General features: G+C 41.9%; 1 long non-coding RNA gene and 1 pseudogene across 1 annotated transcript; one reads left to right on the plus strand and one right to left on the minus strand.

Moving 5' to 3' along the window:
* Positions 1 to 10093: 10093 nt before the first annotated feature.
* On the minus strand, positions 10094 to 10193 carry LOC113276683 (annotated as a pseudogene).
* Positions 10194 to 14463: 4270 nt separating this feature from the next.
* LOC113274258 lies at positions 14464 to 15856 on the plus strand. Its single transcript, XR_003322905.1, has 3 exons — positions 14464 to 15032; positions 15317 to 15402; positions 15506 to 15856. It is a non-coding gene; the product is annotated as an uncharacterized LOC113274258 (long non-coding RNA).
* Positions 15857 to 27870: the final 12014 nt, after the last annotated feature.

A 27870-nucleotide genomic window follows, 5' to 3' on the forward strand; every position in this document is an offset into this window, starting at 1 on the left:
TGCCAATGACAAACCATGACATCCACGTTTCTGCGCCAAGGCATGCCGACCATGCCAACCGCACCACCGTGCCAATGGAAAACCATGCCAGCCACGTCTCTGCGCCAAGGCATGCCGACCATGCCAGCTGCACCACCGTGCCAATGGCAAACCATGCCAGCCACGCCTCCGCGCCAACGCATGCCCACCATGAAAGCCGCACCACCGTGCCAACGGAAAAACCATGCCAACCACGTCTCCGCGCCAAGGCATGCCGACCATGCCAGCAGCACCATCGTGCCAACGACAAACCATGCCAGCCACGTCTCCGCGCCAAGGCATGCCCACCATTCCAGCCGCACCACCGTGCCAATGGGAAACCATGCCAGCCACTTCTCCGTGCCAAGGCATGCAAACCATGCTAGCCGCACCACCGCGCCAGCCAAGTCTCCGTGCCAAGGCATGCCAGCCGTACCACCGTGCCAATGGAAAACCATGCCATCCATGTCTCCGGGCCAGAGAATAGCATCCACATCTCCGCGCCAAGGCATGCCGACCATGCCAGCTGCACCACCGTGCCAATGGTAAACCATGTCAGCCACGTCCCACGCCAAGGCATGCCAACCATGCCAGCCGCACCACCATGCCAGTGGAAAACCATGCCAGCCACGTCTCCGTGCCAAGGCATGCCAACCATGTCATCCGCACTACGTTACCAATAAAAAACCATGCCAGCCACGTCTCCGCGCCAAGGCATGCCAACCATGCCAGCCGCACCACCGTGCCAATGGCAAACCATGCCAGCCATGTCTCCGCGCCAAGGCATAGCGACCATGTCAGCCGCACCACCGTGCCAATGGAAAACCATGCCAGCCACGTCTCCGGGCCAAGGCATGGCATCCACATCTCCGCTCCAAGGCATGCCGACCATGCCAGCTGCACCACCGTGCCAATGGTAAACCATGTCAGCCACGTCCCACGCCAAGGCATGCCAACCATGCCAGCCGCACCACCGTGCCAATATAAAACCATGCCAGCCACGTCTCCGGGCCAAGGCATGGCATCCATCTCTTCGCGCGAAGGCATGCCGACCATGCCAGCCGCACCACTGTGCCAGTGGAAAACCATGCCAGCCACGTCTCCGTGCCAAGGCATGCCAACCATGCCAGCCGCACTACCTTGCCAATGGCAAACCATGCCATCCACGTCTCCACGCCAAGGCATGCCGACCATGCCCGCCGCACCACTGTGCCAATGGAAAACCATGCTAGCTACGTCTCCACGCTAAGGCATGCAAACCATGCCAGCTGCACCACCGTGCCAATGGAAAACCATGCCAGCCACGTCTCTGCGCCAAGGCATGCCTACCATGCCAGACGCACCATCGTGCCAATGGCATACCATGCCATCCACGCCTCCGCGCCAACGCATGGCCACCATTAAAGTCGCACCACCGTGCCAACGGAAAACCATGCCAGCCACGTCTCCGCGCCAAGGCATGCCGACCATGCCAGCTGCACCACCGTGCCAACGACAAACCATGTCAGCCACGTCTCCGCGCCAAGGCTTGCCAACCATGCCAGCCGCACCACCGTGCCAGCGGCAAGCCATGCCATCCACGTCTCCGTGCCAAGGCATGCCAACCATGCCATCCGCACCACCGTGCCAATGGAAAACCATGCCAGCCACGTCTCCGCGCCAAGGCATGGCATCCACATATCCGCGCTATGGCATGCCGACCATGTCATCCGCACCACCGTGCCAATGGAAAACCATGCTAGATACGTCTCCGCGCCAAGGCATGCCAACCATGCCAGCCGCACCACCGTGCCAAAGGCAAACCATGCAATCCACGTCTCCGCGCCAAGGAATGCCGACCATGCCAGCCACACCACCGTGCCAATGGAAAACCATGCCAGCCACGTCTCCGCGCCAAGGCATGCCAACCATTGACAGCTGCACCACCGTGCCAACGAAAAACCATGCCAGCCACGTCTCCGCGCCAAGGCATGCTGACCATGCAAGCCGCACCACCGTGCCAATGGCAAACCATGCCAGCCATGTCTCCGCACCAAGGCATGCCGACCATGCCAGCCGCACCACCATGCCAATGGCAAACCATGCCAGTCACGTCTCCGCGCCAAGGCATGACATCCACATATCCACGCTAAGGCATGCCGACCATGCCAGCCGCACCACCGTGCCAATGGAGAACCATGCCAGCCATGTCTCTGCGTCAAGGCATGCCGACCATGCCAGCCGCACCACCGTGCCAACGTCAAACCATGCCAGCCACGTCTCAGCGCCAAGGCATGCCGACCATTCCAGCCGCACCACCGTGCCAACAGAAAACCATGCCATCCACGTCTCCGCGCCAAGGCACGCCAAGAAGGCCAGCCGCTCTACCGTGCCAATGTAAAACCATGCCAGCCACGTCTCCGCGCCAAGGCATGCCAACCATGCGAGCCGCACCACCGTTCCAATGGCAAACCATGCCAGCCACGTCTCCGCGCCAAGGAATGCCAACCATGCCAGCTGCATGACCGTGCCAATGGCAAACCATGCCAGCCACGTCTCCACGCCAAGGCATACCTACCATGCCAGCTGCACCACCGTGCCAACGGAAAACCATGCCAGCCACGTCTCCGCGATAAGGCATGCCGACCATGCCAGCGGCACCACCGTGCCAATGTCAAACCATGCCAGCCACGTCTCCGTGCCAAGGCATGCCTACCATGCCAGACGCACCACCGTGCCAATGGCAAACCATGCCAGCCACGTCTCCGCGCCAATGCATACCAACCATGCCAGCCGCACCACCGTGCCACAGCAAACCATGCCAGCCGCACCACCATGCCAAAGCAAACCATGCCAGCCACGTCTCCGCGCCAAGGCATGCCAACAATTCCAGCCGCACCACCGTGCCAACGGCAAACCATGACAGCCACGTCCCCGCCAAGGTATGCCAACCATGTTAGCCGCACCACCGTTCCAATGGCAAACATTGCCAGCCAAGTTTACGCGTCAAGGCATGCTAACCATGCCAGCCGCACCACTGTGCCAATGGTAAACTATGCCAGCCACGTCTCCGCGCCAAGGCATGCCAACCATGCCAGCCGCACCACCGTGCTAATGGAAACCATGCCATCCACGTCTCCGCGCCGAGGCGTTCCGACCATGCCAGCCACTTCTCCGCGCAAAGGCATGCCGACCATGCCAGCCGCACCACCGTGCCAACGGAAAACCATGTCGGCCACGTCTTCGCCCCAAGGCATGCCGACCATGCCAGCTACACCACCGTGCCAACGACAAACCATGCCAGCCACGTCTCCGCGCCAAGGCATGCCAACCATGCCAGCCTCACCACCGTGCCAATGGCCAAGTCATGCCAACCATGTCAGCCGCACCACCGTGCCAATAGAAAACCATGCTAGATACGTCTCCGCGACAAGGCATGCCAACCATGCCAACCGCACCATCGTGCCAACGGAAAACCATGCCATCCACGTCTCCGCGCCAAGGCACGCCAAGAAGGCCAGCCGCTCCACCGTGCCAATGGAAAACCATGCCAGCCACGTCTCCGCGCCAAGGCATGCCAACCATGCCAGCCGCATGACCGTTCCAATGGAAAACCATACCAGCCACATCTCCACGCCAAGGCATACCTACCATGCCAGCCGCACCACCGTGCCAACGGAAAACCATGCCAGCCACGTCTCCCCGACAAGGCATGACGACCATGCCAGCCGCACCACCGTGCCAATGGCGAACCATGCCAGCCACGTCTCTGTGCCAAGGCATGCCAACCATGCCAGACGCACCACCGTGCCAATGGCAAACCATGCCAGCCACGTCTCCGCGCCAAGGCATACCAACCATGCCAGCCGCACCACCATGCGACAACAAACAATGCCAGCCGCACCACCATGCCACAGCAAACCATGCCAGCCACGTCTCAGCGCCAAGGCATGCCAACAATGCCAGCCGCACCACCGTGCCAAAGGCAAACCATGCCAGCCACGTCTCCGTGCCAAGGAATGCCGACCATGCCAGCCGCACCACCGTGTCAATGAAAAACCATGCCAGCCACGTCTCCGCGCCAAGGCATGCCAACCATGACAGCTGCACAACCGTGCCAATGGAAAACCATGTCAGCCACGTCTCCGCGCCAAGGCATGCTGACCATGCAAGCCGCACCACCGTGCCAATGGTAAACCATGCTAGCCATGTCTCCGCGCCAAGGCATTCCGACCATGCCAGCCGCACCACCTTGCCAATGGCAAACCATGCCAGCCACGTCTCCGCGCCAAGGCATGACATCCACATATCCGCGCTAAAGCATGCCGACCATGCCAACCGCACCACCGTGCCAATGGAAAACCATGCCAGCCATGTCTCCGCGTCAAGGCATACCGACCATGCCAGCCACACCACCGTGCCAACGTCAAACCATGCGAGCCACGTCTCCGCGCCAAGGCATGCCGACCATGCCTGTCACGTCTCCGCGCCAAGTCATACCGACCATGCCAGCCGCACCACCGTGCCAACGGCAAACCATGCCAGCCACGTCTCCGTGCCAAGGCATGCCGATGATGCCAGCCGCACCACCGTGCCATCGGGAAACCATGCCATCCACGTCTCCGCGCCAAGGCATGCAAACCATGCCAACCGCACCATCGTGCCAACGGAAAACCATGCCATCCACGTCTCCGCGCCAAGGCACACCAAGAAGGCCAGCCGCTCCACCGTGCCAATGTAAAACCATGCCATCCACGTCTCCGCGCCAAGGCATGCCAACCATGCCAGCCGCATGACCGTTCCAATGGAAAACCATGCCAGCCACATCTCCACGCCAAGGCATACCTACCATGCCAGCCGCACCACCGAGCCAACGGAAAACCATGCCAGCCACGTCTCCCCGATAAGGCATGACGACCATGCCAGCCGCACCACCGTACCAATGACAAACCATGCCAGCCACGTCTCTGTGCCAAGGCATGCCAACCATGCCAGACGCACCACCGTGACAATGGCAAACCATGCCAGCCACGTCTCCGCGCCAAGGCATACCAACCATGCCAGCCGCACCACCATGCGACAACAAACAATGCCAGCCGCACAACCATGCCACAGCAAACCATGCCAGCCACGTCTCAGCGCCAAGGCATGCCAACAATGCCAGCCGCACCACCGTGCCAATGGAAAACCATGCCAGCCACGTCTCCGCGCCAAGGCATGCTAACCATGCCAGCCGCGCCACCGTGCCAATAGCAAACTATTCCAGCCACGTCTCCGCGCCAAGGCATGCCAACCATGCCAGCCGCACCACCGTGCCAACGGAAAAACATACCAGCCACGTCTCCGCACCAAGGCATGCCATCCACGTCTCCGCGCCAAGGCATGCCAAGCAGGCCAGCCGCGCCACCGTGCCACTGGAAAAACATGCCAGCCACGTCTCCACGCCAAGTCATGCCGACCACGGCAGCCGCACTTCCGTGCCAATGGAAAACCATGCCAGCGACGTCTCCGCGCCAAGGAAAGCCAACCATGCCAGCAGGACCAACGTGCCAACGGAAAACCAAGCCAGCCACGTCTCCGCGATAAGGCATGCCAACCATGTCAGCCACACCACCATGCCAGCCACACTACCATGCCAATGACAAACCATGCCAGCCACGTCTCCGCGCCAAGGCATGCCAACCATGCCAGCCACACCACCGTGCCAATGGAAACCATGCCAGCCACGTATCCGCTCCAAAGCATGCCTACCATGCCCGCCACACCGCCGTGCTAATGTCCAAGGCATGCCAACCATGCCAACCACGTCTCCGCGCCAAGGCATGCCAACCATGCCTGCTACGCCACTGTGCCAATGGAAAACCATGCCAGCCGCGCCACCGTGCCAATGGCAAACCATGCCAGCCTTGTATCCGCGCCAAGGCATGCCAACCATGCAAGCCTCGTCTCCGCGCCAAGGCATGCCAACCATGCAAGCCGCACCTCCGTGCCAATGGCAAACCATGCCAGCCACGTCTCCGCGCCAAAGCGTGCCAACCATGCCAGCTGCACCACCGTGCCAATGCCAAACCATGCCAGCCACGTCTCCGCGCCAAGGCATGCCAACCATGCCAGATACTCCACCGTGCCAATGGAAAACCATGCCAGCCACGTCTCCGCGCCAAGGCATGCTAACCATGCCAGCTGCACCACCGTGCTAATGGAAAACCATGCCAGCCATGTCTCCACGCCAAGGGAAGCCAACCATGCCAGCAGGACCACCGTGCCAACGGAAAACCAAGCCAGCCACGTCTCCGCGATAAGGCATGCCGACCATGCCAGCCGCACCACCATGCCACAACAAACCATGCCAGCCACGTCTCCGCGCCAAGGCATGCCAACCATGCCACACCACCATGCCAGCCACACTACCATGTCAATGACAAACCATGCCAGCCACGTCTCCGCGCCAAGGCATGCCAACCATGCCAGCCACACCACCGTCCAATGGAAACCATGCCAGCCACGTATCCGCTCCAAAGCATGCCTACCATGCCCGCCGCACCGCCGTGCTAATGGCCAAGGCATGCCAACCATGCCAACCACGTCTCCGCGCCAAGGCATGCCAACCATGCCTGCCGCACCACCGTGCTAATGGAAAACCATGCCAGCCATGTCTCCGCGCCAAGGCATGCCGACCATGCCAGCCTGTTATCCGCGCAAAGACATGCTGACCATGCCAGCCGCACCACCGAGCCAACGGCAAACCATGCCAGCAACGTCTCCGTGCCAAGGCATCCAGACCATGCCAGTCGCATCACCGTGCCAACAGCAAACCATGCCAGCCACGTCTCAGTGCCAAGGCATGCCAACCATGCCTGCCGCGCCACCGTGCCAATGGAAAACCATGCCAGCCACGTCTCCGCGCCAAGGCATGCTAACCATGTCAGCCGCGCCACCGTGCCAATGCAAAACCATATGATAGACACCTTTTTGTGTCCGATTTGTCTCGATTCTATATATTGTTAGGACTCATTTTTGTACTTATTATGGTGTTTCATTTATTTGTAGGTATTTTTGGCCAATAAACATTTTTGGAAAAAATTGGCTCGAAAAGTTGTCGGAAAGCACCCGGAGGACACTTGCTATTCGGACCCCCGGTTTGGATAAAGGGCACCCCCAGGACACCCCTTAAGGCAGCTGCTAAAGGCACCCTACTCTGTATAGGGGGCTCCCCTTTTTCTTCATCGTTCAAACACAATTTTGTCGGGAAACTCTATTATTACCTGCGTGAATTTGGGAGCATCAGTTGGACGTGAAATAACGAGATTCAATGGATGATTTTTGTTGGGATTGACTTCCTAGAGCATAACAGGGTTGGTATATGTGATTGGATCGAATGAATTGGGTTAGATCGACCGGGAGATGGAAACAAAGGTGTTGTGGTCACGGGTTGCTGTTGGAATATTTTTTCGAAAATTCAGGGAGATTAAAGGCTAGAAAAGCATCCCCAACTTTCGTAGTTATCTAATAAAGAGTTTGGAAGTATTGGGAGAAGTCAAATACGCGTGAAGAGAGCTTGGCAGAAAGAAAACTCTGAAACTTGCTGTGGAGATAAACCAAGATTTTGGGGGAGATTTAATCGAGCTGTAGCCTATAAAAGGAGAGGGGATAAGTCATACAGGGGGTACGAATCCTTTCAAAGAAGTTTAGAACACCACAGAGCTCCAGAGATCGAGTTGTAGGAAAATACCTTATTCTGTTGCTGTTGCTGAAGAGGAAGAACACGAAGAACATTGACGCACAAGCAACTGTCGCAGAAAACTATCGTTGTTTCACAGCAGAACTTAATGTGTCGTTCATCACAGCGGTTGTATTAGGTCTTAAGCTACTATTTCTCCCTGTAACAGTGATTCTGCAACACCAACAAACTGTTGTGAATCGTCTGTATTATCACTTTTCATCTTTTTAATCATCTTTTGAGCCATAAACAAATATTTTGAGATCATGATTAATATGAGGAGCTAAACCCCATTGCTGAAGCGATAGAGGAAGCTATTTTTCCAAAAAAAAGTGGTACAATCTATTTTATTTAATTTATTGCAATTATTATTATGATTATTTGCCTTGAACTATTATTGAATATGATTTTTATTTGAGTGATTGTGATATATTTTGATGGAGTATGCTTAGTTTATAGACTCTTGATGCTTCATACTTGGTATTTACAATTATTACTTGTGAAAATCTATTAGTTGCAATATTTTAGAATCAAAGTAAACGAGAAAATTGCATGAATATAAATATTTGGACCAAATCACTTTGAACTTGGAAAATAGTGGGATCTTAGCCTCAGTGTTCTTTTAATATTGATACCAACTTTGTCAGTGTTTGTTATAATTATTAGTGAGTTTTCTATTTAGTTTTGAATTTAAGTCTAAAGTTACCCTTCACAAGTTCGAGAATCGAATCACTTTTTATCACTATCTACAAATCACATCAATTTTTGGCGCCGCCGACGCGGACTTGTTTTTAGGGTTTTAGATTTATTTTAGATTTATTTTATTTTTTTGTTCTTTTTTATGTTTTTGGGTATTTATCTTGTGTCTACAGGTTCTGGATCATAAAGAAAATTGAGCCAAAGAGTTTGGTGATTTCATAAAGACTTGGAGCTAAAGATTAAAGCAAAAAGAACAGAAAAGAAGACAATTTTATTTTAGACAATTTTAGTTTAGGGTTTGTTTATTTTCTTTTAGAAAAAAAAACTGTATTAGGGTTTATTATTTTTGTAATTTTTCTTTACTTTTTGGACTTTTGGACTTTGGGACATTATTTTTTTTATTACCCTACGGAAGGGCACTTTAAATATAAATTGTTTGCAGAGAAGGAGGACAATTACGATATTGTCTCTGCACCTTGGGTTCGTACACTTGACATCAGAGTCAATGGCCCGAGTCGACTACAACTGATTCATGCCCCATCTGGAACGGGAGGTAAGATTCTAAACACTCGCGAATCCCCTATCAGCGAGTTACTGGACTCCTTCGTATGCATATATGTTGAGGAATGAATACGGACATTTATTTTTCTAGTAAAGGGCAAGGCCTGGCCATACAAGATAAGGGTTCGAATTTCATCACCGTTCTCCTCTTGCCCGCTTTAGGAACACGTAACCTACGCAAACCTAATCCTAAATTTTTGACTAGAACGAGACCGATAGGGTAACGAGCTTAACAGGATAGTCATTCGAAAAATATTGGTTAATGTTTTAAGCATACTTCGAAGTTATTGACGGTTTCTGTAAGTTGAATGCGTGACTGCGCCGCCTTGTAATACCGGTGAGGCCTTGGGTATCAAAGCTCCACCGAGCTTCCCTCTCCTCTATTCAACTTACGTTAACTCGGATTGATTCCAGAGAGGTTTTCTTAAATTGTAACGAATTCCCGTTCGAAGGATTAGAATCTGGTCTAGAAACAATCTAAGTGGAGCCATCATGCTTTTTGTTTGCTAGAAATCAATAGGTTTGATTTGGTTGAGTCGACCTTGATCTGTGTTTGCTTACCTTTCCAATTTAGAAAATTCTATTGTATGCCTGAACGTAAACGAGACGCACTAGGTAGATTTGTTAAAGAGAAACCTAGTAGTTCGAAGCGTCTCGATTACCTTAATCTAGAGAGTCCGACTTTTGAAGAGTCTGTTTTTGAACGTCCTTTGACTGAGGAGAGAATCCTCGTTGCTCCGATAGCGCCAGAAATGGCAACTTTGAAATCTTTGTTGAATCCAACTAGGACTACTCGTCCCTCATGTATCAGGTTAGCTGAGACGGAAACAACTTATGAACTTAAACCTGAGACCTTACAGCTGCTCCCAGTCTTTTTAGGGAAAGAAAATGAAAACCCCTATTTCCATGTTAGGGACTTTGAGGAAATTTGTAGTACCCTCAGGATTAGAAACTTAGATGATGATGCTTTGAAACTTAGGTTATTCCCCTTTTCCCTGAAAGATAAAGCTAAATCGTGGCTATATAGTTTGGCTTCCAGGTCAATCGAAACGTATGAACAACTTACATCTACCTTTTTGAACAAGTTTTTCCCTAGGCACAAAACATCGTCTATTAGGACGCAAATATGCACGTTTTCTCAACAGGAGGGAGAAACTTTGTATAGGTATTTGGAAAGGTTCAATGATTTATTAGCCCAATGTCCTCATCATGGTTTAGAAAAGGTTAGGTTAGTTCAGATCCTTTATGAGGGTTTAGATTATCCCACCACAACCACAGTAGAATCTATGTGTACTAGTGGATTTGAGAACCAAACAGTTGATGACGCGATGACATATTTGCATGAAGTCGTCGAAAAAACCCAACAATGGGAAAGTAGTAGGGGACCCCAGAAAACAATTCGTCTTAGCATAGGAAACGTTAATAGGGTAGAAGGAGGCTATGAATCAGATGCCAAAATTGCTTCTATAGCGAAAAGGTTAGAAGCTTTAGAAGTGGGTAACATTAGTGGTAGATTGGAGCCTCTTTGGGAAGGCCAGAATAATGAAGAGCAAGCCAATGCTCTATATAATAACACTAGGTTTGATAATCCTCAGAAGTTTGACCCATATTCAGAAACCTATAATCCTGGTTGGAGGAACCATCCGAAATTTTCATGGTCTAAGGGCCAGAGTCAGGGTCAGTCTAATAATTCTAATGCTCCCCCAGGTTTCGGCTACACTAGGAATACATCAGGCCCAGAAAATAAAACGACTAGCTTAGAGGAATCTATTAAGATGTTAGAAAAAACTCAGGAAATGTTAGCACAGAGCCATGTTAGTTTTCAATAGGAAACCAAGCAAAATTTTCAAACTAATGCTCAGAGCCTTGCTAAGTTAGAACTTCAAGTCGGCCAAATAGCTAAGACCTTAAGTGAGATAGATAATGGTAGGTTCCCTAGTCAGACTAATCCCAATCCTAGAGGAGTTCATGAAGTAGGTACAAAACCATCGAATCAATTGAATGCTATTAGAACCCTTTGGAGTAGTAGAATAGTAGACAATCAGGTAACCATGCCCGATAGTGAACATACTGTAGTTCACCCCTAAGGACCACTAGATAAGGAAACTAATAAAATTTATGATGATGCCCACTCAGTCCCTGAGAGGTCTGATTCTGTGCCTAGAGCCCCATTTCCTCAGCTATTAGTACCAACAAAGAAGGAATCAAACTTTAATGACATATTGAAAGTTTTTAAGCAAGTTACCATAGACCTTCCTTTATTAGATGCAATTAGGAAAATTTCTGCTTATGCCAAGTTCCTTAAGGATATGTGTACGCGAAAGCGAAAACTTAGCATCCATAAGAAAGCCTTTTTAGCTAGTCACGTAAGTTCAATTATTCAAAACACTACAACTCCAAAGTACAAAGACCCAGGTTCCCCTACCATTGCTTGTACAATAGGTAAACGCCGGGTAGAAAAAACTTTACTTGACTTAGGAGCCAGTGTGAACTTACTTCGGTACCATGTGTACTTACAGCTAGAACTTGGTGAAATGAAACCTACTCAGATAACACTGCAGTTAGCTGATAGGTCTGTTAAAATTCCTCGAGGTGGTATTGAGGATGTCCTTATTGAGGTCGACAAGTTTATCTATCCAGTGGATTTCGTGGTCCTAGATACCCAACCTGTCCCTGACCCAGAGAACCAGATACCTGTGATTTTAGGTCGCCCATTTTTAGCTACGTCTAATGTAATCATTAACTGTCGAAATGGTGTGATGAGTTTATATTTTGGTAATATGACTATGGAGATGAACATTTTTAATGTCAGTAAGCTACCTCATGAGCTAGATGACACATGTGTTGAAGAGGTGAACATGATAGAAGCCTTAGTTAAGGAGTCATTACCAAACATTTTGTCTGAAGACCCATTAGAAAGTTGTCTATCCCATTTTGGTTTAGATTTTGACGACGACAGCACTATTGAACAGGTGAATGCTCTATTAGATTCTACCCCTGTATTAGACACTGATAGATGGAAAGCTAGGTTCGAACCGTTACCAGTTTCTGAGACTACCCTAATTCCTTCTTTAGAAGAGCCCCCAAAGTTGGACCTTAAACCACTACCCGATACTCTAAAGTATGTGTTTTTAGTCCCATCTGAGACTTTACGTGTGATTGTATCTTCCGATTTGGATAGTGATCAGGAAAGTAGGCTAGTAAATGTACTTCAAGACAATAAGGAAGCTTTAGGGTGGACTATAGCAGACATTAAGGGTATAAGTCCTATTGTGTGTATGCATCATATTCATTTAGAGGAAGACTCCAAACCTTCTACGGAGATGCAACGTCGACTGAACCCTAACATGAAAGAGGTAGTTCGAAAAGAGGTGCTTAAGTTGTTAGATGCGGGTATTATTTACCCAATTTCAGACAGTAAGTGGGTCAGCCCTGTTCAGGTTGTCCCCAAGAAATCAGGTATCACTGTAGTCCAGAATGATAATAATGAATTAATCCCAACCCAAGTGACCATGGGATGGCGTGTGTGTATTGACTATAGGAAATTGAACAAGGTCACAAGGAAGGATCACTTTCCCCTTCCTTTTATCGTCCAAATGCTAGAGCGATTAGCTGGACATAGTCACTATTGCTTCTTAGATGGCTACTCCGGTTATAATCAGATCGTTATTGCCCCAGAATACCAAGAGAAAACCACTTTTACCTGTCCCTTTGGTACCTTTGCATATAGACGCATGCCTTTCGGGCTATGTAATGCCCCTGCAACTTTTCAGCGTTGTATGATGAGCATATTTTCTGATATGGTAGAACGGTTCTTAGAGGTCTTTATAGATGATTTTTCAGTGTTGTTTCATCTTTCGATGAGTGGTTGCATCATTTGACATTAGTGTTGACTAGGTGTAAGGAAAAAATTTTAGTGCTTAATTGGGAAAAATGCCATTTCATGGTTAAATCAGGAATTGTGTTAGGGCACATCATCTCTTCAAAGGGTATAGAGGTAGACAAAGCCAAAGTTGACCTTATTAAGACTTTACAGGTCCCAAAAACCGTAAAAGATATTAGGTCATTCCTAGGGCATGCAGGTTTTTACCGTCGATTCATTAAGGATTTTAGCTTGATTTCTAGACCTCTTTGCAATTTGCTTGCTAAAGATGTTAAGTTTGTCTTTGATGATGCTTGTTTACAGGATTTTGAGAAGCTTAAGACTTTACTCACTACCACTCCCATAGTCCAGGCACCTAACTGGAACCTACCCTTTGAGATTATGTATGATTCTTCAGATTATGCTATAGGCATCGTTTTAGGACAACGAGAAAACAAATTACTTCATGTGATTTATTATGCTAGCAAAACTCTGAATGATGCCCAAATAAACTACACAACTACCGAGAAGGAACTTTTAGCCATCGTGTTTTCTTTGGATAAGTTTAGGTCCTACCTATTAGGTTCTAAGATCATAATCTATACAGATCATGCTGCTTTGAAATATCTTTTATCTAAGAAGGATACCAAACCTAGATTGATTAGATGGATCCTATTGTTACAGGAATTTCCCCCAGACATTAGAGACAAAAAGGGTGCAGAAAATGTAGTATCAGACCACTTGTCTAGGCTAGTTGTTAGTTCCCCTAGTGATTCCCTTCCTATAAGGGATAGCTTTCCTGATGAACAATTGTTCTCTATTTCCCAATCACCTTGGTATGCAAATATAGTGAATTATCTGGTCCACGAGATTTTTTTTTGATGGAAAACGTGTTTTTTGTTGCCTAAAGGAATCATCTCGAAAAATACATTGTTGTCAAAAATACATTCAATCAAAAATCGATCATATATTCATGATTTCATCGTAAAAATCAAAACTAAATCAATGATGCATCAATCACTGAATTGATCAATCGCATAATTAATGTATAAAAAATGTAAAAAAAATCCAATTTCCGTTTACAGTTTTCAGAATCATTGTTTTCCTAACTATACAATTTCATTCTATCAATTAAAACTAAAAATAAGATTACATTTCCGATTATAATTAAAAAAAATCCAATTGCTCGAGGATACTGACCTCTAAATCCGACGTTGTCTCTTTCTTGCACATAAACTTTTTAGTGATCCTAGCTAAATGTAAAAATTTAAAGAATTGTTAGAATCTAAAAGAAAAAATTGAAGCAAAAACTAAAACATAAAGCGACCAATACAAAAACTAGCATACAAGAATTTAAGCAATAACAAAATAATAAACCTCATTTTCATTTTTTTTTCTTAATTATGTTCATACCATAATTAAAAATAAAATAAGTCTTAAAAAAGAAAAGAAAAGATTTCTAATTTTGATATGTAATATATTTTCTATACCAAAATATTTACAACCACTAATTAGGATGATTTTTTCCCTAAATCGAGATTTTTTTTCCTGGTAATTCTGGGCTTGGATGCTCTCTATATAAAGCACCGGAGCAAAGGCAAACTGCCACCCTTTTCATGTTGTTTTTCTTTCACTAGGGTTCTGCTTTTTCATTTATTTTTTTCGCTAGGGTTTTTCTTTTTTATTTCTCAGTTTTTCAATTAATAATAATGGTGATTTTTGATTTGCAGAATTCTCACTATGTTGGATGGATCAACGCATGTGATGATGCTGTTTTTGTTTTGTGGTATTTGTGACTGGAAAAACTCAAGATAGCCTTCTCCTTCAGAAACAACTTATAGGTTTTTTTTATTTCCAGAAAATGATGATGCAAAAACGCAACGTATAGATCTGGTGATTTTTTGTTTTTTTTGTTTGTTCTGTTCTGTTTTGTATTTTATTTTATTTTTTTGTTATGCTCTCTGCAAGGTTCCATTATCAGTATTAGAATCAAGAGAAATTTTTTTTAAAAGCGCCCTGATCAACTCCTAGATCCCCGGGAACCAGCATTTAACCCGCACCAAATGTGCAAGTTTCTTCTTTTATCGTGCTCCGGTGAGAACATTATAATTCAAGCACCAAATGGTCCAGTTTCTTCTTCTTACTTCCCACGATGAGCGGAGAGGACAATATAATCCAAGATCAGTAGAAAAGGTATTTATAAGAGAATAAGAGCCGGAATAATTCAATATTTTGTTATTGGTATGCTTCTTTATCTACCCATTTTAACTTTTTTATTAAAAGGAAATCTTATTTTAAATTATTATTTTTTGTTTAAGTTGAGATTTGTTTATTTTGTGGTCATAGATGTTGAAGATTGTTTACACAGTGAGATGTTTTGTGGTTATATATGATGAAGAATTGTTCTCCATCTTGGTTAGGGTTTTCTTCTTTTCCCGCTCTTTAAATATTTAAACAACTGATTTTTTTTTCCTCAGATTCCACAAGCCTATAGGTGTTGATGGCTGCGGTAACGGCACGGGAGGTCATGAGAATCGATACTAATCATTTTTGAAGCTTCGTGGTAATGATAATTGACTTATGATGTTGTGCATGCGAGGTATAGAATAGTGAAATTATCCTTTTTAGCATTCTTAAGATTTTTTTGTTGATTTTCTATGTTGTAGTTGTTGGTGATACTGTTAAGGGTTTCTTCGAATACAACTGAACTAGATGCTCTCTAATTTCTCAATTTGGGTTCTTAGTTATTGGGTTAGATATTAAGGAGTTCGATTATATTTATATTTATGTTTGTTAAAATCTGCGGGCATCCAACTCAAAATCAATTGGAAATGAATGGAGCGTCCCTTCCATATTATATTTAAGTTAATTAAGCGAATTCTAGAAATGTGTGATTATTGTCCTTTCACACGCCCCCTCACTCGACCTACCACGTGGACCTACGTACGAGTAACCAGTCAATCGGTAATAGGTGTACAGGTGAGTGATTAAATCGGAGGGTAACACCTCAGCCAGTATCAGCCAACACTCTGGGTGTACAAGTGACAAAATCGGTTAAACACTTCGGCCAGTAACTCGACCTACACCCGGCGTACGCAGGTCTGGTTCTGGGGCTTAGCTCTGATACCATGTTAAATTTTGTGGGCATCCAACTCAAAACCAATTAGTAATGAGTGGAGCGGCCCTTCAATATTATATTTAAGTTAATTAAGCGGATTCTAGCGATGTGTGACTATTGTCCCTTCACAATGTTTCAGGTTGTAAACTCTATATGGCACCATGGAATATCAAAATATGCCTTTGGATAACATATAATAACTAAAGCGTTACGTAGTGACTTTTTACCAAGTCGTCAGCGCACCATGTCATCTGGGAAGATGAAGTGTGCCAATAATTGTTTGCACAGACGACTATTTTTCAATAAAATCGATTATATGGCTAGGGTATATGGCATGGTCCATGATAATTGATAATTGTTTGTGAAAAGAAAATAGTCTCACATCGCTAGAATCCACTTAATTAACTTAAATATAATATGGAAGGGACGCTCCATTCATTGCCAATTGACTTTGAGTTGGATGCCCGCAGACTTTAATATGGTATCAGAGCTAAGCCTCAGACCCATACCTGCGTACGCCGGGTGTAGGCCGAGTTATTGGCCGAAGTGTTTAACTGATTTTGTCACTTGTACACCCGGGGTGTAGGCCGATACTAGCCGAGATGTTACCCCCGATTTAGTCACTCACATGTACACCTGTTACCGATCGACTGGTTACTCGTACGTAAATCCACGTGGTAGGCCGAGTGACTGGACTTACACGTGAGGGGTGTGTGAAAGGACAATAGTCCCACATCGCTAGAATCCGCTTAATTAACTTAAATATAATATGGAAGGGTTGCTCCACTCATTACCAACTGGTTTTGATTTGGATGCCCGCAAACTTTAACATTGTTATATAATGGTACCATTTAATCAATGGTACACCTTAAGAACTATATTAATTGATGACCATGAGTCGTTGATATCGGCAGATTTGTATTACGATACTAAATGTATTTTTTATAGTGGTAGGGAGCAGATAAAAGAAAAAATTAAAATGGGTCGATACAAATTAATCCTTTTTGACTTATGCATGCGAGGTATATAATGGTGAAATTATACTTTTGGAGCTTCGTGGTAAAAGAGAGATGCTGCTTTAGTATATTTGTTAATGATGATTGTCATTTCATTTCAAATTCAGTTGTTAGTGGTAGTCTACCTAATTTGATGTGTGCGCAATTACGCTGTTGGATATAACAATATCGCCTGATGTGTTTTATCTATGATTACGGGAAATTAAGCTCATAGCTACACATAAATATTGGAATTCATCTGTCCTGCTTGACTGAAAGAGATGGATAAAGAACAAAACTTCTTTTTTTTTTTGATATTGGAAATGAAACAACATAGCTAAACAACTCTGATCATCCTAGGTTAAGACACACCCTGAATTTCAACAACAAGATTATTGACTATTTCTACTGGTGGGTTATTAAACCACACCCCCTCTAAAAGTCTCTCAGAAGCTTTCTTGGACAGAGTATCAGCAACATAATTGGATTCTCTATATTGATGAACAAAGACAAGGTCTTCAAATTTCTCCTTCAAATCAGCAATATCCTAGAAAAGAGCCTTAAGGTACCATGGTGGTATAACCTCGCCACTGCATAGTTGAATAGTATAGGTTGAATCACAATCAACTTCAAGCTTTGTGATTCTCAATTGGACAGAAAGAAGCAGACCTTCTCTTGCATCCCACACTTCAACCACATTGCTCCCATTATTATAGATGAACTTTGCAAAGCCTGCCACAAAAGAACCAACAACATCTCTAACCACCCCTCCAATACCTGCAAAACTAGAGTTAGACGAAGCACCATCCGTGTTCAACTTATAGTATCCAGGCTTAGGGAAATTCCACTTAACAAAGATTTCACGCATACATTAACTCTCACCTCCTCCTGAATAACAGTGAGATAATATTCTCTTGCTTTCCTGGTGGCGAAAGCAAGAGTCTTTAGAGCAACAAACCTTTCCTTTTCGTGAATTAATCTGTTCCTACCATTCCATATACTCCACAAAGCATGAGGTACAATGTAACACCACCTAATACTACCCATAGAAACATCCATAGAAAGTAACTGTTTTAAGTAATTAGGCGACACCACATCCAAATAAATCTTTGAACCTGTCAGATCATGCAACTTATTCCGTTTAATGTAACATAATGGAACATGAGGTTTTCACTATACATCTTTTTAGAATGTGCATCCCTATAAGTATGATTATTCCCCGAGTGTAAATTTGTGCACCATTTCAAAACCGGGGTGCACATTCCGGTCTCTCTCATTGGTCGATAAAACCTCCAAAACCACCACTTTTTTACTTTACTTTTCTTTCCGTTTCTTTTAAGAGTTACGAAACATAAGAATCTTTTCCATCGTCTCTTCCAAAATTCAATTCATATCTCTGCTCCATATCGTTCATTAAAATCAAGCTTTCTCCATAATTATTCTCCATCTTCTCTAAAATAACCTTAATCCGCTAATTTATCATGTTTTCCCCTTTTGTATAAATAAAATTGATTTGGCAAAAATCCTTATAGATTGAAATTCTGATTGATTTCATCTGATTGATTATTACTAGTAGGGGTTAGAGGAAAAAGCGCTTTCAAGGTTTAACCCTGGAACAGAAGGATAGAAATAAAATCAACCTATGGAGCAATGTGCACAAATTTGGACAGACTAAAGATTAACACAAATTTCATTATAAAATTCATACTAGTCATCATCATAATACAATTGGCTTTTGGATTCACTATTATTTGACAAGACGGATCAAAAAAACCTTAAAAAAAAATAGATCCAATGATTTTAACACCAAGTAATCATAATGAAATATTCCTCTATTTTCAAATTAGGCTGTTTGGAAGTGATTAAACACCGGCAATATCCTAAGAAGCAAAAATATTAAATGTTGACGACATGGAAGTAATATGTCTTGAAATCCTTTTGCTTGTTCACCGTGTATAAATTGCAGAGAGATGGAGGCACAGAGAAGCGGATGAGAAAGGAAGAAGAAAACATATCCATGCAGATAACTAAAACCGCTCAGAATCAGTTTGGGCCAATGAGAGGGCGCACCACCATTTTGAAGGGGTGCACAAATTTACACTCATTATTCCTCTCCACAAGGAAATTTAAATACGTCCGTTAGACTCCGGATCATAGACAAAATCATGTATGCATGGTGACCATTAGAAGTGGTGACTAACTTCATTTTACTTTGGGTTAATATTTATGGATGCAGTAATAATGTCGTTTCTGCATAAATGGAATCTTTCATGGTGTGTTTCCGCATAATGAAGGATAAACGTGTCGTTCATAAGAGACATCATCGACAAGAGATGACATAGGAGTGATGGCAACAATGTGAATGACTGCTGGTAAAATAACTGGGGGGAAATTAGCCCTTCCAACGTGAGATAGTCATCTGGTTGTACCTAGACTAGATTATTCTAGGAAAATTATGGTGATGTAGGACAAGTGCTTATATCCGTCTCAGGTTTTCCGCTTTGCCAGTACAACTTTACATGTGGTAAGGACTAGCATGGCCATCTTTAATTGATTTGGGATATGTTGGCTTATATATGTCCTAGGTCTCATGGGAGAGAAAATTCGGGCATTCGAATATATTCAGGCATGATTTTGAAAACAATTGTTGGCCTTGCAATTACCATTGCATCTGCAACAATTACCTTAACCAAAACATTAACATCCTATAATAGGGATTATTTGGAGAAAATAAAAGGAAAAAAATACATATATATATATTTTTTTCACAAAGGTTGATTTTTATTTTTCTTTTTATGAAGTATAGTAATGTTGATAGTAGTCGTAAAGACTTTATAAAAATTTGATCAAGATTGTTTGTTAACTGAATCCGAACATTGATTTTGTGTAGCAGCAAAAGGATGTGGTGATGTTAGTTCCACATTCATATTTCCTTGATGATCCTTACCCTATGGCAAAACGAATTGGGTTACCAATATCTTTCGCCTAATTTTTCTTTACTAGGTAGCTCAAAAAATGCCTTTTAAAAAAGTCCCATTTGTGGTCTTAGATTCATTCATTTTCAAAAATTTCAAAAAATATTAATTCAGTGACACTATAATTGGTTTTTTAAACATTTGTGCGACTAAATTGGGACAATTTTTTATTTTAAAATACAATACTCCATAAAATAGGTTTCTTTTACGGAAATGATTTATATCTGGTGGGTTATACTGAGTGAGAGAGTAGGGTGAGATCCCTTCCAACCCGATGCTTTAGCAGGGGGCACTATACATAAGTAATTAACATGAATGCACAAGCACACATGCTATGATGGTATAAATAAATTAAGATGAATGCAATAAATTCACAGGTCTAAAATACACGACATATTACAATTCACAAGTTAAATACACTTGATATATAAGGAGTTATTAATTTATTATATGTTTTGATAATTTTCATTTGAGAAAATAATTTTAGGTTTGTGTGGTAGAGAGAAATGAAACCAAAAGGTCATTAAGTTACTAAAGAATCTAAATCACTGCACGATTTTCATTTTATATTAATAAAATACCAACAAAATTTCATGATATAATTGAGATGAGAAATCTATAAAAAATCAAGCAGTTGAGCGGGATATTTTGAAATATATAGTGTTCTCCGATCTCGATAACACTTCTTCTGGTGTACTACATCGAAGAGTTTAGGGACTATCGAAATTTTGAGAAGGATTGGAGCAACATAAGTTTTAGTCAATATATGAAGCTAAAATGAATATTGTAATATTTGATGATTTTGGGCTTGCAAGTCCACGGCATTTTAATTATTTTTCTTTCAATTGCATTGATTTTTTATGGGTTTTTTAAATGTTTCATTAATTTTAAAGGTCATTATCTAAATAAATATTTTATTAGAGATAAAATTTAAAACATATTTTTAGTTTTAAAGGTATTATCTAAATAAATGTTTTTAGTATTTTATATACGGGAACGGGTGGCAAACTAGTACTCCTAAAAATGAAGGTAAAGTGATTTTCCTGCTGTTTGAAGGTAATGATCCTGAAGGTTGATTATGTTGCGCTGAATTTTACTTTCAATTTTATGAAATACCTTTAGTAAAACATGGGTAGTTGGAGGGTTTTCACATGGAAGGAAAGGCGTTACAATGATATATCTAGAATACAAAACAAAGTTTGTCTAAGAGCATGTTTTTTTTTCCTACTGATTCGGGATCTGGATCTGACTCGGCCCCCGACTCGGTCCGAGTCAGATGTCGGATCGTTTGTTTTTTTTATTTTGAGTCAGATCTGAGTCACGATCTGAGTCAGATCTAACCTCTGACTCAGACCCGTTTGAGTCAGATCTGAGTCGCGATCTGAGTCAGACCTAACCTCTGACTCAGACCCGTTTGAGTCAGGTAATAAAATACCCCCGACTCGTGGGAACAAACCACTGACTTATATTTTTGAGTCAGATGAGTCAGATCTGACTCAAAAAACAAACATATTGAGTTAGATCCAGATGAGTCAGGTGATTTCAGTCAGATCCAGATGAGTCAGATCCATACGAGTCAGGAGAAAACAAACATGTTCTAAGCTAAGCTAAATAAAGAGCGACAGAGATTTGTATACGAGGGAATCTACGGTAGTGGTTTGTTCAACTTAAATATTGTAAATGATTTATTAATTAGTGTTTCACTAGTCGCTCATAATAAATGATCTATATTAATTAGTGTTTCACTAATTTATCATAATAAATGATCTATAAACGGGCACTAACTCAGCTGGTCATCCCTATTTCCCAAAGTTTCATGCGCTCCAGGAGGTCCCAGGTTGGAGCCCCTAATGGCGTGATATTGCAGGAATTAACATGGAAGGTAGAGTTAGCTTGCCCCCCTTGTGACACAATCTCAGCCCCCATCCGTTTCGGCTCCATTGGCTAAGTTACCCATAAGGCTCGCTGGTAGGATAGCACAGCAACCTATTCAATTAATGTAGTAGTACGTTGTTGGAGCTTAGTTTGTTAGGCTTCCAACTAGTTAATGTAATACTATTCATCTATTAATAAAAATATATTTCAATTACAAATGTTGTTTTAGTTAATTTAATAAATATTTATTTCCATTAACAAATAATTTGATAAAAACAAAATATCAATAGACATTTGTGACGGTAGTGGGTGGAAGTTCCTATATAGTGGTGGAGGCGGAGACATTAGTGGTGGTCAGGGGAGGAGCGAAGCCCAATTACAATTATTGTTGGACTTTCTTTTATCATGAAATAGATACAAAGTCCATTTTGCACATGTATCCAACTTGCCAAAAAATTTTGCTCCCCTTTTCTCAAACTCCTGGCTCTGCCCCTAGCGGTGGTGGAAGAAATAGTGGCGGTGGGTGTTGGTGAGTGGTGGCGGAAATATTAATTTTGAGTCGTTACAACACAGATACCATCGTATTTTTAAAGATGCGGTTGGTTGTTTTTAGCGTGATTGATAAAGGCAGGTATATGACAAAGTGTTCGTGATCATTATTGGATCGATCACCCAGATGGTACCCCTGTTATCTTTGGTACCATATTATATAATATCACGGTTTTTTAATGTTAGAATGAAATTGTTTGCAGTATATAGAAAATATGTAACAAAACTAGTTAATTAACGACCTTTTGTTCTATCTAAACCTCATACACGGCGTTCGCGATTGAAAATTAGAATTATGTCCAACAACCTACAAGAGGTGGGAGGCAGTGGCGAATTTAGAAATTAACATTAAGGGGGGCTACTTTCTTTTTAAAAGAAACAAGTAAATTTTGGTTTAGAATACTATTTATAGGATAAAATTAAGGATATTTTTAGTTATTAATAGAATTTTAAGGAGGGCTACAGCTAGGTGGTCAATCCTTGGCTCTGCCACTAGGTGGTGGTTGAGGAAAAAAATGGTTTTATACGGTTTTGTGGTGGTGACGAGTATTGGTGAGCAATAACATACTATGTTAGTTCCGTAACACCAAAAAACGTGTAATATTATAAAATATATAATGTGGTTGATCAGTTTAATGTTAAAATAAACTCGGTTAAAACACTGACAATTAAAAAATACTGGAATCAATTGTAATGTTGTTTACCAATGGCATACGAGCGATACAAATCAAGATCAGAACATATGAAATTACCTATTATCTAGTTGTGCTAGTATATCACGGGTTATATTCAAGGAAAATATTTAGTTGGTGTCCCAATTTTTTTGGTTGAATATCTGATAATATTACCCCCATTAACTACTAAATACCCTGTCACTCCTCTCCGGTTTTTAATTATTCTTCCCTGCTCCGAATGACCAAAACCATCAGTACTTCCGACAGACGACCATAACTCACTACCAATACAAATCAGCACCCCTTCGTTTTCTTTTCACCAGCAATGCAAACAGGCTCATCACAACCACCACTTCCACCGCAACCAGCCCCACCACCATCAAATCTCATGAAAATCCAAATCTTAAGAAAATCAAGATTAAACACATACAATCAAGTCCGAAGTTAATTGGTAGTAGGCTAGTGTCTGTAGCAACTTAATACAGTTTGGTGTTCAAATATGTACTAGGTCCCAAGATTTTTCTGCATTTGCAGTTTCCTCGTTAACAAAATTTCTGGTGTCTGTATTATTTCTTTTCCGCATTATATTGTTTATCTTTATAATTGAAATATCACAGGTTCTATGTAAATCAATCAAAGTAGATACATCCATTCTTGTTTGTTGGATATGACTTGATTGATTCTTCGATATTGATCTTTGGAATCGTCTAAGTACTCTCACACGCAAATTAGGTTCACAGACTTGTCTCTGTAAACATTCTGATTGTGAGAGAAATGGATATAACTCTAAATATTATTCCTTGATTAAGATTCATTAACTAGAACTCTCGAAATTGTATTTAAGTTTGTCCATACATGTTGCCTAAGAAAAATTTGGTGGTGTATTTTGGTACCCCGCGTTTTTAATTGGTATCAGAGCAGGCAAACACGGAAAACCTAATAGTTTGTTTTTGTTTGATCCTAAAAGTGTATTCATATGGGAAACTACTTTTGGAAACTTTTTCTGTTAACCTGTAACGTACACCAGAATTCCTTAAAGATTCACAGTTTATTTTTCTCAAGACTTTCAGTCTCACAGGATGATCTCAATTCATTCAAGATTCCCAATATCTTTGTGGATAATAAAGAATCAATATGTAAATATAAAGAATCTTACACCAAGGATATAAACAAGAATCAACCTGTTAAAAGTGATAAGCTATGTTGTCTTAAAAGATTGTTGACCATTCTTTTTAAGGAATGCGACAAAGAGGGATTTCTAGACGAAGAGATCTATATAGCTTTTGAAAAAACTTTTAAGATCTTGGAACACCTTGGATTGATTTTGAGAAAGGTTAAGTCCGTACGATATTCTGACAAAAATAAAGTTTTCTTTCCATGTGGAGTATTCGGGCATGTCAAAATATCTTGCATGTTTACTGCAATGACACTGACTGCTCATGATGATTAAGGAAGACCATCTCATGATCACAACTAGAAGGAAGAAACAGAACGATAATATTGTTAGTTAGAATTTTTCTCATCCAACCTCTTGTTAACAAGACCTTGGCATCACCCTATCATGTAATTATCTCTTGATATGGGGCAAGCAATAGTAAAGGTTTGTGTCTGTTTTTAATAAGCTTAAGTTTCTTGATATATCTATCAAGTTTTTGAGATCCTGACAACTTGGTAATTGACTCTGGATAAAGGAAGGATTTTTGTAATTAATATCGATAAAAGTAAGACATCACATATTGTTGAGATGGCTCCAATCTCATGAAGTTATAAGGTCAGAAAAAAGTTACAACACTTTTAATCCTGTGAATATTAATATCTCTTATGCTCTGAAACTTTTTCATTGAGCTAAGAATAAGATCTACCGTCTTATTATATTGATATTATTAAATGGCAACTATTAGATTTTTTCTGGAAATCATAATTTGATATGATTGTGTATATCAAAAGGAATATGTTGGTTTCTCTTCAATTCATGGGTTTCAGTACTCGAACCGTTAAAAGCCCATTGGAGTGTATTTAAAAGGGTACGCGTACTCCCACTTTCCTTCTTCTTATTCGTGTTCACAAACGGGAATTGAGTTTGAGTTAGGGTTTCCGAACCGGTGCGATGTCATCGTGAATTGAAGGTTGTTTCTTCATAATTTTGTTCTTTTTTTCTTAATAGCAAGAAGGTTTGTCAAAGAAGGAGTTTTTATTGAGAAATCATCTGCAAATGAGCCTTCTAAGTAAGATCCATCTTTATTAGGCCTGTAAATATATGTCTGATATCCGGAATCCGCTTTCGAGTATTTGAGATCCTATAGGATTTTATCCGTTTTATCGGATATCAGATATTTCTTCCTTAATATATAGGAATCGGATTAGGCTCCATCAGAATTGTTAATATCCGATAGAACATGGATTTATTTGTGATTTACCCTAACCATATTTGTGATTTACCCTAATATCCGATATGAATTGTTTGAGAAATTGAACCTTAAAGTTCAATTATGAACATGTTTTAAAGGGTTTTAACATTTTTTGTCAGAACCAGATATTATCGGATAAATATCCGATATCCGATAGTTTAGCCTATCAAAATCGATATTTGATTTTTGATATCCTATAGGATATTATCGTATATCGAATATCCGATAGCGCTTAACCTATCGGATACGGATTTCTAAATATCCGACGGATATTAATCCATTGACACTCCTAATCTTTATAAAGTATGGGAAGAACTAAAGGCGTTAGTAAAAAGTCTAAGGAGGTCTATGAACTCGATCTAAAAGAGGAACCTAGAATCATCTTTCTTAACAAAGATTGTTATGAAACCTATGACAGAATTTATTCTAGAGAAGAAATTGGAAGAAGGGTTTGTTCCTTGTAGTGATTTATCTTGTTTTGATAAGTACAATCTTGGTAATATTTTTAATGGTTTTGGTGAAGGATTTGACACACTTACAAGGATATTTTATGCTAACATATCTGATGTTGATCTTGAGAACTTGTGTTTTAAGACCATGATTGAAAGATACAAGATTAAATCGAGAATTAATTTCGAAAATCACCAATCTTCATACGAGTGATTTTTGTTTTTCCTAGACCAAAAGAAGAAAAGCCGTCTTGTGAAACCATTTCTCTCAAACTTCGTGGAAAGAGTTTTGGTTGGAAGGGAAAGTTTCCTATCGAAGATCTTAGCATGGCTTTTAAGGTCTTTGGAAAGTTTGGTATTCCAAACATTTGTCCCTCCATGGTAGAAGATGCTCGTTGGAGTCGTGACTTTGCGGAGTTAGTTTACTTTCTTGAAATGGGTACTCAAGGTCTTGACATATGTGGATGGATTATTCAACAAATGTCGACAATGACCTTATCCAAAAAAAATTGGATTTTCCTTGTCTCATCGAATACATATGTGGATAATTCTTCATTGGTCCGAATGGAAACTCTATTCAAACTTCTATTTTGGTTTTTGGAAGTACTTACAAACGTATGAGAACGAACGAGTGAAAAAGAAAAATGGCATCTATTTCATCTCTTGACGGTTCTTGTGATCTAACAACCTTGAGTCTTCTTCAAAGAGTTTACAAGGATGTTTGCAATATCAAATCCAAGGTAAAAGGTATGCAAAAAAAAAACAATGTGTGCTTGCTACAAAATTTCCCGATATCAAGAACGAAATAGACAAGATTCAAGCTTCAACTATGGGTGATTCCAATGATGAAGACAATGAGTAACCCTTACAATTTATGGTTCTGTTGTAACTAATTTCTAGGAAACTTATTGTGATAATTTATTCTTACTTTTGAGAAGGATAACTAGGGTTTGGCATATCAAATATTGTGATTAAACAAACTATTTCCAACGATTTTCGTCTTGCATGTTTTTAGATTTATATATTTAAATTCTAGAGTTTTTGGAAGATGAACTTGCAGTATGTAATAATTATTGGTTAAGTATATTGCAAAAGTCTCATGAGATATATGTGTCCTTTACTTTTTGTAAATTGAACTGATATCTCATACATGCTCAAAAGTTAAATCTATTATTTTATTTTATTATAAGCTAAAAATAGAAAAACTTAGTGAGAAATTCTCGCAGTATTGATCTACTCGTGATCACACTACTGTGTTATTACTGCACTATACAATCCGTAAGATTTTCTTATGTTGAGTCGTACCGATTAAAATAATCTCTTTGTTCGTAACTGGCATTGAGATTAATTTAAGTCGATGTTCAGGATACAAATCCATGTAATTTTTTAATGTCCGACAAGATCCTTCTTTTTCAATAAAGTAAGGTCACTCATGTTGTTCTTCTGGGAATGACATCAAATAGGAGAGAGTTCTTAAATGAACTTGTGCTTAATTGCTATATCTTTCTGGGGTGTGTGGCTGTGGAATTTACAGAGGATATTTGTATCTTAAATCTCCTAAATGAGCGCTAAGTATTTCATAATATGTGATATCATCTAAATAAAGTTGATATGTAATTCCTTTAAATATTCAAATATCTTTTGGTTGTATTCATTACGATCCAATGATTTTCGTACCTTTGCTAGTTTTTATTGACAAAAAGGGGGAGAATTAATTAGTAGTTTCGCTCTGCATACGGATCATTAGGAGGGGGGGAGGAGTGGAATCAATATCTATAGGTTTCACCTTTTATGCAAAAGATGTAAGTATTGATTAAGGGGGAGAAATATATCACCATAGTATTACTTCAAAGTTGTGATACAATTGAACTTAGGAGAAGATAATAATACTATGTTTCTGTATAACGAAGATTGAGAATATTTGTTTTCAAAGTTGTTAGCTACGGATCTTCAACAGCAACGATGCTGAGTTGAACACGTTCATAATT

Source organism: Papaver somniferum, chromosome 4, assembly GCF_003573695.1.
Source record: "Papaver somniferum cultivar HN1 chromosome 4, ASM357369v1, whole genome shotgun sequence".
Taxonomy (NCBI): Eukaryota; Viridiplantae; Streptophyta; class Magnoliopsida; order Ranunculales; family Papaveraceae; genus Papaver; species Papaver somniferum.